This window comes from Pleurodeles waltl, chromosome 5 (genome assembly GCF_031143425.1).
Source record: "Pleurodeles waltl isolate 20211129_DDA chromosome 5, aPleWal1.hap1.20221129, whole genome shotgun sequence".
Lineage (NCBI taxonomy): Eukaryota > Metazoa > Chordata > Amphibia > Caudata > Salamandridae > Pleurodeles > Pleurodeles waltl.
In genome coordinates, this window is record NC_090444.1 from 1765781249 (window position 1) to 1765797689 (window position 16441).

Here is a 16441-nt window from a genome sequence, read left to right on the forward strand (position 1 = left end):
TGCTTGAATTAAACTCAGTCACTGGTAATTACTTGGGCCGCATGTACTGGGATGCAACCCTGAGCGATTGCTAGTGGCTGAGATTAATTCAAGCATTCCAGCCATCAGCTTGCTGTTGTACTTGATGCCCTAAGCGCACCGGGTATGCCCATACGTGGGTCTCGTGCTCACAGTGTCACTGGAACCAAGCTATACCTGACTGATGAGCCCCAGCAAGGACAAAACTGGTCCTGGGTTGCTTGTGTTCCGGTTCAGGTAGGGCCTGGCCCAGCAGTTCAGGCAGGACTGTTCCTACCCGAGAGGGTAAAGACTGATTTGCGTAGGGCTGGGTCCAAACTCAGGTGGCCCGTGGGTGAAAAACGATGGACTTGGATGCAGCCCAAGCACTGCTGGTGGCTGAAATTGATTCAAGCATTCCATCCATCACCTGGTTGTTGCGATGCTAAGCTACATGATGGTCTTTGTGTGTGCAAAATGAATATCTGCCATTGGAGGGTGATGCAGGCAGCTCTGAACCGGCCACAAATCTTTATATTCAGCCGGATTATTACAGCAAGTGGCGGCAAAGCTGCCATGCTGATACGGAATGCAGACCGTGTTCAGCAAATTCCGCAGTACCAGCAGCGGGCCCTTCCAGAACAAGCTCGAAATACGAAAGATGCGTGTTTCCTCTCAAACATGTCGCAATCGGCTGCCTCGACCCATTTCCGAGGAAGAGCTCGGAGCCAGTAAAAGCTCTCCCGCCATCCAGCCGAGTCCCCGGAGTCGCGGAGAACAGAGCGCTGCGGCTGCTACAGGGCCTCAGGGCGCTGTACCACCCGCAGTGTAGCAGGGGTGCCGAAGGGGAGGGGCGGAGGCTGTCCAGGGCGGAAGGCCGGTCCGGGCTGTGCTCAGTGTCCCAGGCCCCGCCTCGGCGCGCATGGGCGGACCCGGACCTGTCGCTTTCACTTCAGAAACTTTTCCCGAGCGGGATGTGAGGAGCCCGGCATAGGCGCAGCTGGGAGTGTGGGCTCGCCAGGTAAGAACCCCCACCCCCGGTGCTGGGGCGCGCAGGCACCTGCAGTCCGGGGAGGGCTCTTGTGCAACAGCGCCCCAGCCCTCCCCGATTACCTTCCAGAGTAACGTGACTGGAACTTCAACAGATGTTTCCTGCAGTCTCCCTTTAACTTTGTGTCATTGTTGTTGTGACTTTTAACTACTTCTGACTAAGTTTCAATTGTTTTCTTTTCAAGGCGCTATTACTTTTCGCTTTCTGTATTATAAAAACTTAGTTTCGAATACAGCATTAAAATGTGCTGTCAGACTGCCGCGGTTTGTGTTGTCGGGGGTGGCAGAGGCCGGGAGTGCGCAAACCAGAGCCCCCGGGCAGTGCTTCCCTTGTACACGGAGACATCCCTGAGCTCGTCCCCTGTTCCCTCCGCGCCGGTCCGAGGCCGGGAGTCGGGCGATGCTGCTGTGATCTGTGCGCGGTTTCCCAACTCCGCGAACCGCACGGGAGAGGGGATTTCTGGCTGCCTCTGAGCTCAGCAAGTCTGAAAACCCTGTGCAGAAAAACCCCTTCCCCTTCTTCGAGAAGGGGACATTTTAAGATTGACAACATCGTCCCATTTGAAAACAAGCATTGGCAATGCCAATGGGTCTGCTGGCATTGTCAGAAGTGTTCTATAATAGTTAGGCTACTGTGTGCGTTGCCCGCTGCGACTCTAGAAATAGAATCCCGTATTGGACACACGTGGTGGGCTCCTACAATATGGAATCCAGGAGTGTGGCCCCCTTTTTGAACAGACTGTATTAATAAAGTTAACACCAAGGGGTACTGTTATGTGAAGGATCGGAGGAGGAGATGACGTTTGTGTTGCAACTTTTGAACTTAAAATGCGTACACAGCTAAATACTACATAGAAGGCACCTATGGCAAAGGGCCAGTACTTTTCTTACATCTTTAACCAGCCTAAGCACACATACTTTTTTGAACTCTTGATGGCATAAGGTCCTTGTTGTTTGAAGGTGTCAATGGCAAGACCTAACAAGGGCCTCTTAACCGCCCCCTCTTCTGTTCCTGCCAAAGGCTAGACCAAAATGGCAATTCTAAGGAACAATTATATTCAAGCACAGTAACCATGTGTCCTAGGCTCAGGGCCTTCCTCTGCCTTCCCTGGGTAATGAAACACAACTGGTGTGAAACTGTGCCCCAGCCCTGCGCCTTCACAACAAGTGCTTCGTGGGCCTCTAATCCACAGGGGTATTCAGAGCGATATTTCCGTTCCAGCACTCTGTGTTTTTTATTTTTACAAACAGTGCTTTTGACTTACATGAATAATGGTGTGCATTAGCCTTCGGCGCCACACAGATGGTATATTTTATGTTTACCAGTGTTTGTATAGCGCCCATTTTCCCTTCGCGTGTGCCGCATAGCGCTTTTGCCAGCCATATGAATGAGTTACCATCAGTCTGGTTTAGCTTGTGGTGATGTGTTCCAGGTATTGTGTTCTGGGCATGTTCTAGTTTTGGGGGCTGCGTTTTATTCATTGAGCTGGGCGCCTGTGATTTTGGTGAAAACAGAGGTTTTGCTGATAGTTTATACATTATCTGTGGAGTTGGTGATTATGGACCTCCTTACCAGTGCCATGTTAACCCCCCACCACTCCCCCCGCCCCAAATTACAAAGTCCAGATAAACTCGAACTTTTCAACCAGAAATTCAAGCTAACGTAACTGTGCTGGAGCACCAGGAAGAAACGAGGCATTAGGACCAGAATTACCGGTTTCCCCCGGTGATTCCTCATTTCTAAGGCCCCCTCAGGGTCTCACTCGTACGGCTGATAACTCCACCCCTGGTGATGCCAGCATCGGTGCCTCCTTGGAGGGGATGTTCACGTGGCATTGATAAATGGCCCTTGCATGTCTAGGACGTGTGCAAAGTGTTCTGTAAAGTGCTGGAAGTTTGTTTAGTTTCTTAGTGCCTGGGAGCCACGGGACAGCTGGCTGTGCTGCATAGATGGGCTGTTTGATGTATGGAAGGTGCTCTGCCTAATGTGGTCTGCTGGACGTTCGCCATTTGTTCTGTACCATTAAGTGCATCGTTTGTTTTTACTACTTGTACATATAGGCACCTACATAGTGCAGTCTGTCATAGGGATGGCGGAGTGTTGTGTGGTTGCAACAGAAGGGTGCATTCACTGTAGGCCCATTAATCGAGTCAGTGGCATAAGGGGAGCCTTTTAAAGATTGGGTTAGTGCCCATTGCCTACTGCTCTCTGTCTACAAACAAGCATTGGCAAAGCCAATAGGTGTTGCCCGTGGAAGAGCTATTGGTTTTGCCAATGTCTTTCAGCCATGTTGTACACCAGCTTGACCGCTGTTCATCATGGGTAAAAGTTAGCAGCATAGGGATGAGTGGTGTGGAGTGTTGTGCAGTGGCAGGGTGTGTCATGTATTAGAATGGCATAGTGTGGAGTCACGTAGAGTGGCATGCATTAGAGTGGCATAGAGCAGAGTGGACTTACATGGAGTGAAGTGGCACTGAATTCAGCAGTATACAATGCAGCGTCATGCAGTGACGGAGAGAGGAGTGGCACAGAGTAGAGTGCAGTGGCGTAGAGTGGTGTAGTTGAGTGATGCAGAGGGCAGTGGCACAGAGTCGAGTGGTATAGAGTGCAGAGTGGTGCACAGTAGGTTATGGTGGCATAGAGTGCAGTGGCAGAGAGTGCAGGGTTGCAGAGTAGAGTGTCAGAGTGCAGTGGTGTAGAGTACAGTGATGCAGAGTGCATTGGCTTACAGTGGTGCAGACTGGACTAGACTGGCGTGGAGTGGCATAGAAGAGATTGTTGTAGAGTGGAGTCTGCAGGTTAGAGTGCAGTTGTGTAGAGTAAAGTGGTGGAGAGTGCAGGGGCATAGAGTTCAGTGTTACAGATTAAAGTGTACTGGAGCACAGTGTATTGGCTAAGAGCAGAGGGCAGTGGTGCAGAGTGGAGTTGTGCAGAGTAGATTGGTGTGGCCTAGGCTGGAGTGGTGTAGAGTGGTGAAAAGTACACTGGCATAGAGCAGAGTGATACAGGGTAGACTAGAGAGGTGTGGCGTAGATTGCAGTGGCATAGTGTGGTGCAGAGAGCAGTGGTGTGGTGCAGAGTAGAGTGCAGTGGTGTGGAGTGGCATGGCCTAGAGTGGAGTATTCATTGTGTGGTAGCACACTGCCATTACAGCAACACATTTTCAAATGAAATGACCATTACATTTGCAGAGACATATAGTTTTGCTAATAAAACTATAAAGTGAACAGACAAAAATATGTGGAAAATGCATAACATAGTTTAATGATTAATTTTTATCACAGTAAAATATTTGTTGCCAGCACACTTCAGAAATAACAAAACGTTCTTCATTTGTGTGATCATAATTCTGATATATTTTGAAATACAGTTTAAACATTGTGTGCTAGAAAAAACTCTTTCCTTCCCCAGTATCCAGCAAGATTTTCACATAAATCCTCTCACTTTGAAGTCAGAGAAAGAAAAGTAAACAAGCTCTCTTGGAAGACACCGTGTTGTGATGTAGTTGTTATAGTAATAGTTATAAAAAGTCGCATTATGTAAGTTATGGAATCTATTCACATTAATATAGTATTAGGTTAATCATTGTATGGGATGATATCTTCCCTAGTGTTTTCCCCCTGTGTTGGATTTTGGATCGATCGGAATGTTGGGAGAGCGGGAGGTCAGTTGGCTCTGTGAGGTAGTGACCTGTGAAGAGAGTAAGCAGTTGGAGCATTGGAGTTGGAATAAAGTCTTACTTGAATTTCCCTTGGACTTCGACTTTATATCACTGGCGACGAGTTGGTGTGTGAGGGGACATCGCCAGCTCCACCCCTCCTATCATTGTTCTTCAACTGCTATCTGAGAACTTTGTAAGTTTACTGCGATGAAGCTTTCAAGCACGGCAAGCGGCTAGGTGACAAGCGTAGTCATCGTGAGTACCGATTAAACAGCCTTAATTCCTGCATTGGTTGACTCGTTCTTGAAGAATTACTACAGCGAGTCTGTCAAGTAGACGCGTTCGTTTTTTTAAACTTTAATTTCCAACATGAGGTAAATTTCCAGCAACTGCGCGCTTCGAGGAACCAGCATTCCGCTCTATTACTGAAAACTAAAATTAGCGAGTCTGTCAAAGGCGGTATATTTGTTTTCTTGCCCTGAGCTTCGAGGATCGTGACCTGAGGTAACGGTTCAGAGAGCAGGCATCTAGGAAAAAGCATTCCGCTCTAATTACGGCGGGTTGAAATTGACTAGACGAATGTGATAGCGATAGTGCGGCTTCAATGCTCTGAGGAAACATTTCTGTCAAGTGTGTGGCGTCTAGGAAAAGCATTCCGCGCTTAATCTGCGCATTCCGAGCTGAAATTGACTAAACGAAGGCAGTCGCCGTCGAACGCTCGAGTTTTTCAGTCAACGCGGCTTTACGGCTATGAGGAAACATTTCTGTCACATTGCACACATCGGATTAAAGGCGCTTTTTGAATGAATAAGCCTGTTAACACGCTGACAGGCACAGCTTGAGTAATTTATTTTAAATATATGCGCAGACAGACACAGCTTTCTTTTCACCGAGAAACAAACGAAACGGAGCCTGTTAACACGCTGACAGGCACAGCTTGAGTATTCTTGTTAATAAATGCGCTGACAAGCACAGCTTTCTCTTCACCAAAGAACTAACGAAACGGAGCCTGGTAACACGCTGACAGGCACAGCTTGAGTATTCTTTTAAATAAATGTACTGATAGGCACAGCTTTCTTTATGATTATTATTTCCAATATCAGCATAAATGTACTTCTAATTTTCTTCACAATTTTACACTATGTATTTTAAAAGCAGTTAATTGTAACTCTACTTAGCGTATTCCTTTGCGATTTCCTTGCAGTGCTTTCTTTTGGCATTATTATTATCATTGCAACACGAATATACATTTACAGCTAAAGGTGTATTGATTAGTACAGTTAATATTAAAGTAAAATTTGTTGGTACCAAAATTGATTCAGGTACAATGGCAGCTGCAGGCATGTCTCAACCAGTACCCTTTCTCAACGAAATGGGGGAACCGAATGTGCCATGGAAAGAATGGATAAAGATATTTGAGTCATATTTAATTGCTATTGGGGGGGATAAATTCAACCCAATCAGGAAACAGCACATCCTTTTACATAATTTAGGTACCCATGGCAGGAAGATATATGAATCCTTACCGTAACCGCATATTCCTGATGGACAAGCACAAGATGAGTACGTCACTACATATGTTAAGCTTGAAAAACAGTTTGGGGATAGAGTTAATGTAGTTCTTGAACGCCACAAGTTTTTCTCTCGCGTCCAAGGTAAACAAGAAAATGTAGTTAGCTACATTGCTGCATTAAGAGGCCTAAGTTCATTATGTAATTTTGGAGAATTAAATGACTCCCTCATACGAGATCAATTGGTCCGTTGCACAAATAACATTAAAATACAGGAGAAATTACTTCAAAGACAACCTGATTTACAAGAAGCTATTGAGATAGCAAAATCTATTGAGCACACGGCCATTTGTCTACAAGAGATCAGATCCTCCTCTTCTGTTGAACAGGTAAATGAGATAACAGATAACGCACCTAGTGAGAATGTTCTTAAGGTAAAAACTGGTGATAAGCCTACACACAAACAAGTTGGCGTCAAGAGTGGGCTATTGTGTTTTCGTTGTGGGAGTAATAATCATTTAGCCAATTCTTCCTTTTGCCAAGCAAAATCAGCAGTTTGTAGGAAATGTAACAAAAGAGGCCATTTTGCTAGGGTATGTAAGAATCAGTCTAAAGTAGAATCTGATAATAAGAAGTAGGAAGACAACTCCCAAACAATTAAGAAGATTGTACTTCAAATCAAAGATAGAGATACTGCTCCGTCGCAATATCCTGAATGCACCATATCGATCAATAACAAAAACATAAGAGTCTTTGCGGATTCATGTTCACCTTTCACCATAGTAAATGTGAATGATTTCAAGCATGTGAAGAGTGACAATGAAATTGAGTTAGCTAAACCTGATGTCAACCCTAAGGGTTACAATAAGGATCCAATCCTTCTCAAGGGCATGTTCAAAGCGGTCATTTCTTTTAAGGGCCGGTCTACAGTTGGGAAAATTTACGCAGTGGAGGAAGGGTCTAGTTTACTGGGATGGCAACATCAGAGAGAACTTGGAATAAGGTTAGATCCTAACGATCCCGAACAAGTTTTAATGGTAGACAACTCTATTGCTAATGAACAAATTTTTCAGAAATTTCCTGAAATTTTTTGTGAGGAATTGGGTCTTCTTAAAACTTTTCAGCATAAGATCAAACTGAAGCCTAGTGCTAAACCTGTAATACACAAAACCAGATCTATTCCACATTTATTGAAAGGTGCAGTCAAAAAAGAACTTGAAAGATTGGAATCTCAAGGTATTATACAACCTATTGAAAGTTCAGAATGGTTAGCCCCCATAGTTGTAGCAAAAAAAAACAATGGCAATGACATTAGGATATGTGTGGACCTTAGAGATTTAAATAGGAACATCTGGGTAGAAAGGCATCCTCTTCCGAGGATTAATGAATTATTAAGCACAATGGGTGAAGCAGGTTACTTTTCGGTTCTCGATTTGTCGAGTGCATATCACCAGGTACTGTTACATCCCGAATCCAAAGTGCTTACTGCTTTTACCACTCCCTTCGGCTCTTTTATGTTTAATGGGATGCCCTTTGGGCTGGCCTCAGCAGCAGCAGTTTTTCAAAAAATAATGCAACACATTTTAGGTGATGCTAGGTGCACACTCTGTTTCCAAGACGACATTCTAATTTATGGAGCTAATGAGGAAGAGCATAATAACAATTTGATGAATGTATTGAATAAGTTAAAAACAGCAGGTCTTACTTTGAAGAAAGACAAGTGTCGCATAGGAGTTAATTCAGTAGAGTATTTAGGGCACATTATTTCCAAGGACGGATTCAGACCCAAATCCTCACTGGTGGATGCAATAAAGAAGGCAGAAGCTCCCAAGAACAAAGATGAATTAAGATCTTTTCTAGGCCTGGCAGAATTTATGGCTAAGTATGTAAAAAAAAATTCCTCAATATCATTTGGCCTCAGGGAATTACTCAAAAGTCATGTCCCATACAAATGGTCGGAACACCATGAAAATGCATTCAAAGTGATTAAGTTAGCTATATCTAATGCTCCTTCCCTGTGCAGTTTTGACCATAAAAGGAAAACAATCCTCATCACTGATGCTAGCAAACGTGATTTAGGTGCAACATTATCTCAGATTGTGGATGGAAATGAAAGAATTGTAGCTTTTGCGTCTAGGGCTTTGAGTAAGGCAGAAGCAAATTACTCTGTAATAGAGAGGGAGGCTTTAGCGTGTTATTGGGCTATCAAACATTTTAAATTTTTCTTATGGGGCATTCTATTTGACCTGAGAACTGATCACAAACCGTTGATTTATATTTTCTCGTCCAAAGGATTTCTTAATAGTACACCTAGAATTGCTAGGTGGATTTTAGGATTAGAATTTTTTTATTTTAAAATGGAATACCTCCCTGGCAAAAAAAATACAGCTGCTGATTTCTTATCCAGAGTTCCGTTAGACCTTAAAGAGGACTTTGAAGTCGAGGAATTCCCTGTTATGATGATCAATATTCCTTCAATCAGTAAGGAAGAATGGGTGTCAGCGTCTGAACTCGACGAGTCATTAAATTTGCTTAGAACCAAGGCAAGGGATGGGTGGCCAACGTTGAAGAAGAACGTTGAAGAAATCATCAGCAATTACTGGGAAGTGAGGTACGAAAATTAATGAGCATGACAATCTAGTATTTAGGAATGATAAAATCATTCCACCACAAGATCTGAAACTCAAGATTATTAAGTTAGCCCATGAAGGTCATTTAGGTAGAAGCCTTACCAAAGCTAGATTGAGGGAAAGGTTTTGGTTTCCCAACATGGATGCTATGGTTGAACAAGAAGTTAAAACCTGCTCAATATGCGCACTTAGTGACAAAAGTAAGATAGTTCACAAAATCCCGATTTCTCCGGTCAAAATACCAGATAAACCCTGGACTAAAGTAGCCTTTGATATCATTGGCCCTATCCGATTTGGCTTAGTTCTGATCGATTACCGGTCACATTGGATAACCACCAAATTAGTCAATCAAATAAATACTGAGGCAGTCATTAATTTTTTCAAGGACTCCTTTGCGGTGGAGGGTATTCCGGAAATTCTCATCACAGACAATGGAGTTTAATTCACATCCTGGGCAATGAAGAACTTCCTTGAATCTATTGGTGTAAAACACCTTACTACAGCACTATATTGTCCAAGAGCTAATGGTCTAGCAGAAAGGACAAATCGTATGATCATAGATTGCATTCAATTAGCAAGTATCAATCACTTGAATGTAGAAAGTGCTATCAGGGATATGTTATGGGCATATCACACCACCCCCAATTCTGTCACAAACGTTTCTCCATTTACAGCGTTGAAGGGCAGGAAACCATGTACCAAATTTTTTCCTGTCTGGTTAGGAGGTGGAGATAAGTGTAATTATTCCACCCGTCTTAGCAATATCAAAATCTCCGAACATCAGGACAAATATAAAAGCAGGTATGAGACCACACAAGGGGTAAAAAAACAAAATTGGAATGTCAATGATTAAGTGTATATAAAGAAACCATATGGTGGAGTACAGGCAGGCATGAAAGACACGAAATTCATGGGCCCATTCCGCATTAGTAAAGTTAAGAAAAATGTAGTGATATTACATAATGGTCAATGCTGGAGCATGGACAGACTTGTCAAATTGTCGGCGACTGATGAAGTAGAAAAAGGGAGCGTAGTGGAAGAAGCTGCGGTAAAGGGATTGGCAAGAAACTCTCCTGGAAGCAAGTTCCAAAGGAGGTTGGAATTTCGACACATCAAGCCTCCACTATGGCACAAGGACTATGAAATGACCACCAATATAATGTAAATGAACATATTGATGAAGTCAAGGATTGAGTTGTATCTGTGGAATAGTATATGGTATTTAATTGTAATTTGAGTATATATTGTAACTTGTTTATAGTTATTTTACACTCTGTTATTTATTATGTTTTATATTGTTAGGCATATTAACATCATATTATAAGGTGAATGTATTATTTCTCAAAATTCGTTAAGGGGGAAGATGTGTTGTGATGTAGTTGTTATAGTAATAGTTATAAAAAGTCGCATTATGTAAGTTATGGAATCTATTCACATTAATATAGTATTAGGTTAATCATTGTATGGGATGGTATCTTCCCTAGTGTTTTCCCCCTGTGTTGGATTTTGGATCGATCGGAATGTTGGGAGAGCGGGAGGTCAGTTGGCTCTGTGAGGTAGTGACCTGTGAAGAGAGGAAGCAGTTGGAGCATTGGAGTTGGAATAAAGTCTTACTTGAATTTCCCTTGGACTTCGACTTTATATCACACCGCCTGACATTTGACTCTGGGTTTGAATGCACAGCAAGTGTGACAAGATAAAAACAAGATTTAAAGGCCTGTTAACAGAAAGCAAGTTTGTGGAAGAAAACAGAAAACAAGGTTAAAGTAACAGGATGGACAAACTGGTCCTGGAGAGCCCAAAGCAAATTAAGCCAGCAAATGGAAAGGCAGAAAGTGTGAGTTACAAAGCTAGTGGTAATCGAGTGAAATGCTCACCTAGGTCTGTCAGTCCCCAAGATGTCTTTAGCAAACCAGACAGCTGTGCTGTCTGGCAGGCTGTGACCTAAAAATGAGTGAGAGAGTTGTAGAAGCTATCAAAGTTGGTAACGAGCAGAATGTGCGCACCTTTTACAGGCACACTGGAGGCCACCTTTGAGCAGGAGCTGGTGCCTCAGGCATCTCTCATGCATCAAAAGCTAGAGGACCCTGGCCAGGGTGACACCCAGCACATGCAAGAGTAACACAGGCCGATTGATAGGTTATTGCCCTGACACAACAAGACTGAGAGTGCCTGACAGGTATCAGCCACCTGCATTTCTTCTCCATTCAAGCCAAGTCCTTCATTTTAAAGCCTGGTCAACCTTTTGTTGTTGTTGTTGTGTTTTTTTTTGTTTTGTCCAAAATGAGATAGCATCTTCCTCCCATCTTAAGGTTTCCTCCTTTTAGCATTTTCAATCCATCTAACCATTGACATTTGTAGACTGCGTGAGGTGGTCTCAAGTCAACATGTGGTGTAATGTAAACTCTTCATATTAAACTAAATATTTTTAACCATTCTGTGTTTCCAATTATTTTTTTGTGAAACAGTTATCGGTATTTTAAAGGGGAACCAGACATAGAAGAGTACACGACTGTCTCTGTGTTCTCAAGCTCTAAATTACTGCAATATCAATATACCACTGCTTTCTTAAAAATGAATACAAAATAGCATGACAATGTCCTGTGGTCTTGACAGCAGCTATGCTACACCTTCCGTGCTAGTTATGTTTTTGCAGCGTGCTGCGCGTGGCTTATTTTCTTTAGTCCAAAGAGACGTATAAAATCATACAACATATAGATAATAGCTGAAACCTCTCTGATGCTAGAAAACAAGCACTTCCAGCGGTGGCAGATTTAACCCTTGATCTCCCAGTCCTTGGGATTGGAGGTTGGGCGGGGGAGGGGTTTGCAAAGTTGTGCAACTTCCTGAATGACCTGCCTTTGAAATCCTGGAATCCAATGGGCACTGGTCTACTTTCTCAGCGGATCTGTAAAACAAGTGCGGCCCTTTCAGATGAAGAGCGTAAAGTCGTCACAGAAGTAGGCCTGAGTGAAATTTTAAGTATGCCATCAAAATCTGGAAATTTCTTGAAATTCACGTTCTGTGAAATTCACGAAAATCCATGTTATGTAATTATTCATAAATTCTTTTATTGGGTTCTCACTTTCTGTTTGAAATAAAAATAAAATCTTGTGCAGTACTTTAGACTTGTTCCCACAGAAAATGTCTTGCGAAAATACATTGTCTTCTCGAACCAGTCTGTTCACTCACAAGTTTTTTTGTTTTGTTTTTTCCTCACAAGGTGTGCGCTTGCTTTAAAAAGCCTTGCAGTATACTGGCAAACCTGTTTTTGTTCTGAATACATAATTTCACAAACTTTTCAGGACATTTTGCTACGTTTCATGAAAAAATATTTCTCAGTTTTGCAGTTGAGATTTTAAAATCTAGATTAACAATAAGAATGCCTTTTTTTATAGCACTCAATGCCATATGTTTTTGTTTTTACAAGTGCTGTAAAAACTGCTTGTGGATGATTCAAGAAGAGAGCAACCGGTTCGGTCTGGGTTTTCGAGGGGGATCACAGGTTCTTCTCCCAGCAAAGGCTTGTATTCAGTGCTGTAGATCTGTAGTAAGGACGGATGTAGCCCTGAGATCCTTGGTGCTTGTAGGCCTCAGGCTTGCTCTTGGGATGGGTCGCCGATCTCCTTCATCGTGCATGTGTTAGGGTTGCAGGAATGTAAGTGTAACTAAGCAGTTTGTCACCAAGTGTGACCTTCACCATCACCCCTTGTACTTCCTACCCAGCATTCGCCCCAATGCCATATTTGTGCCGGGCAATGCAAGTAGAAGTACATATGTAGGATCTCTACTTCAGGTTCATTGATGATGTGTGCAATACTTGTACACATGAAGGTTTTTAAGGAACGAATTGGCGGTGCAGAGGGCGAGCCTGGTACCTACCCACCTGCATTTTATCCAAGACTTCCCGACCAGCCCGCAACGCTTGTTTGATAACATGACCGGCCTTGAGGGAGCAGAAGGAGAGGGGGGTGCAGTTCCCGGTCCTTCTGCCAGCTGGGTCCTCATGTTGTGTATAGAAAGTCAGGTGTTTGCATAGCTGGCACTTCATCTGGGCCGCTGTTTAGTTCCTTTATCTTGAGTCTGGTTGGGTGGGTCTCTTCTTCTCCTTCTTTCGACCCTTCTTTTCTATGTCGAGTCTGACCCCCTTCTTCTTCCTCTTTCTGGTTGCCATGGACATGGTTTCTTTCCTTCAGGATCCATATAAAGTGATTGATGCCTGGCTCCTCGGTGTTTTGTTCTTATAGCAGATGTCGGTCTGGTCCGCCCTTATTTCTGTCACATTTCTCTATACTCGACTGCTATGATCTTGGGAAGGCGACAACAGCAGACGAAGGCACATCTTATCACATTATTGTTGCAGTTAGCAGACCATAGAAGGTTAAAAGACTGAGTAAGCCCTGTTGTGATCTTCAGATCTCACACGATCCCACCAGCGAATGCTTAGCTCCCTAAGCTGTCTTTTCAACTTAAGGAGAGTGAATGCAAAGGGCACAACCTTCAGCATCCTGTTGAGGTCTCCTCCTGAATCCCGATACGTCTGCCCTCCCAGAAACCTGAAAACCGTGAAATAAAGGGTAATGTGCTTTTAAGTCCCCTTTCTCTCCCTCCTTCCAACTAATCCAGAATAATAAACTTGTGAATTCTGACATTGCAGAGGTGCTTTGACAACTGCTGTCCATCTTTCGTAGTGATCTGCCAATGAAATGCATGGAATACACATGGAATATCGGCTTGAGTTTTATACCTGCCTTTGCTTTAAGATGCAAACGACAGCAGTTCAGACTGTAGACAAGGGCAGGTAAGGGGAGGTAACACGCAAGGGCACTGTTACAGAATAAAAACATGCACTGTTGTTATGTTTACAAAAGCGGTTTCTTGCAAAGTGGAGACAGGAAGGATATTCAAGCCCAAAGCACCTTACCTGCCTGGTAGTTCTTGCTTTGTGACACCAAGGCCCTCATTTTGACTTTGACGGTCCTTTGCCAAGACCGCCAATATTACGAGGCACCAACAGCTTTCTGCTCATAAACAGGTAAAAATCCGACACCGTCAGCCTGACCGGCGGGTGAAAGGCGAGTTCACCACCAGCACTGCCAAGCCGGAAGTACTCTGCCGGCCAAATTATGAGCAGTAATATGGCACCGCTGTTCTTGCACAGCGGTATGGCATTGGCGGTGGAACTGCAACATTCACCCCTTCCTGGACGACCACCTCGACGTGGGCTGCTGTGCGGCCCAGACAGGTAGGTGGACCGACCAGAAGGCTGTGTGTGTGTGTGTGTGTGTGTGTGTGCGTGCGCGTGCGTGTATGTGTGCGAGCATATTTGTGTGTCTAAATGGGTGTGCGTGTGACTGTGTGCGTGGTGGTGTGTGTGTGTGTGTGTGACTGTGCGTGATGTGGGTGTCTGGATGTATGCGTGAGATTGGGTGGGAATGTCTAGATGTATGCGTGCAGCTGACTGGGGGTGTCTGGATGTATGCGTGTGGTTGAGTGGGGGTGTCGATGTATGCTTGCGGTTGGGTGGGGATGTCTAAATGTATGCGTGTAGCTGACTGGGGGTGTCTGGATGTAAGCGTGCGGTTGAGTGGGGGTGTCTGGATGTATGCGTGCATTCGGGTGGGGGTGTGTGGGGATTCCTGTTGCCGGGTGCGTTACCACCAGGGTTTTTGTGGCGGGGCAACTGCCATGAAAAGCCTGGCAGTTTGCTGCCTCCTAATACGGCCGGTGGTCTTAGGCATGCAGCCGGGCCGGAGGAGTTCACCACCAGCCGCGCCTGTCCGACTGCACTGGCGGCGTTGTGACAGTTTGGCTTCAGCCAAACTGCTGAACTCGTAATTCAGCGGTCTTTACCACCGGGACCGCAGCGGTAACACTGCCACTGTGGCACACCACACTCCTCACAAGGGCCCAAGTGTGTATCACGCGAGCCCATAAAGAACATACAACCGTCACAGTCATCCTTGCAGATCTTGCTGCTTGAATCTGGGTGCTCCACCCACCTGTGCATGCCCAGGATACCCTTCGGGTAAGAAAGGATGGGGACTGCTGTAATTTTGGATCTTCAAGAAGCTTCTTTGGCTAGCATCATTCACGCGTGCAGCCATCAAAGCCTAAGCTGTCCCACTGCAAGTCTACAGTCAGAACCTTTTTTATTGCTGCTGGTCTTTATTCCTCTCCACAGAGAGGAAGCCTCTGTACCTCCTTTTTACGTCGTTCAGAACAAAGCAAAGACATTGCAAGTACTTGAATAAAGAGAACTGCTGGATCCTCAGACTCTGTAGATATCTGACTTGGAGAATAACATGACTTCCAAGAGTGAGGTATTTCAGCAAGCCAGCCGTGTGATGGCTGTTTCCAGTGATGCTTTAATTCCGAGGGCACTAAAGCCTACACAGCACTGTTGGTGTCATTTAGGCTTCAGTGCTTTCAGAATTAATCATCATCTTTTGATGATAATTCACCATAGTCTTGAAATAAAGATTCATGAGCGTGGAGCATTTCACGGAATTGTAAATATTTCATATAATGCTTACAAAACATGCGTGGGGTGCTAGAGCGCTTGCCTTCAAGGGTAGCATGCTTTTTCGTGTAGGGCGTATGGTTACAAGAGTTTTGGATTTGCTTTGAGTCTGTGAAGGAAGTGTTTCCATGTTGTGAGCGATGCTCACCAAGGTCTGGCTATTGTTACAGGGAGCAGCTCTTAATTGTGTGGTGGATGAAGAAGTATGAGACACGGGCATCATTCATGTTGTGTGACACAGTCTATTTTGCGGTATACTCCACTCTGCAGGTGCCTTTAAAGTATTCTTTATGTTCACACTCCAGTTTGGTGATCAGTGCATTTTGATCATCTCAATGGAGTCATACATCTAAAAGCAGTGGAGGAACAGAGTGGATTGGCCTAGGTACGCCTACAATAATTAGTGACGATGCTGAAGGGGAGACATGTGCATCAGTAGTTTTAAGTGACACGCTTGCCGAGGGGAATGGTGTGCACTATACCTTTTTATTGACAACCCTACATTGCCACATCAACAGTGGACACCAACTCTTAGTTCTAGGCAAAGTACCTCAAGTGAAGGGACTCACTGGAATACTCCTTTCCCAAATCTCAGCAAGGCTTGTCGCATACGGAGTCCACAGTGATGAGTAAATGGACAGAATGGTTTTTGAGCAGTACTAGAGTTGTCAGTCAACATAATTGGTGTTCTTAGCTGCTTTTGAAAGTTATCACTCCCTTTAGTTCCCACGCACTCGTTGTGTTGTCTGACACTGGTGTTTGCTTTCCATGTCTAAGACCTGATCATCTCTCTGAAAGCCGGAGGACTTGAGGTCAGATGCTTGGCAGAGTGTCGTGTGCTAAGAGCCCTTTGGCAACCAGTGAATGGGTGACAGAATCTTGGACTCACTTAACTAAATTCTGGCGCACTGTCCAGGTCAATGTTTCAACTTCCATGCTTGAAAGAACTCAAGAATCTTGGAATGCTCGATCGCCAAAGAGGAGAATTACAAAACAAAGTAAACCACAGATAAACCAAACCAAATATTAAAGAGTTGAACCTAAAACAGAAAAAGTTAAAAAAGCAAA

At 44.2% G+C, this 16441-nt stretch overlaps 1 protein-coding gene across 1 annotated transcript in view; it reads left to right on the forward strand.

Moving 5' to 3' along the window:
• Nucleotides 1–851: 851 nt before the first annotated feature.
• Nucleotides 852–16441, forward strand: part of TMEM63A (transmembrane protein 63A) — a 304333-nt gene continuing 288743 nt past the window's right edge. The window contains exon 1 of the mRNA XM_069236185.1: nt 852–1018. The gene's annotated coding sequence lies outside the window, so the exon portion shown is untranslated. The remainder of the gene's footprint in view (nt 1019–16441) is intronic.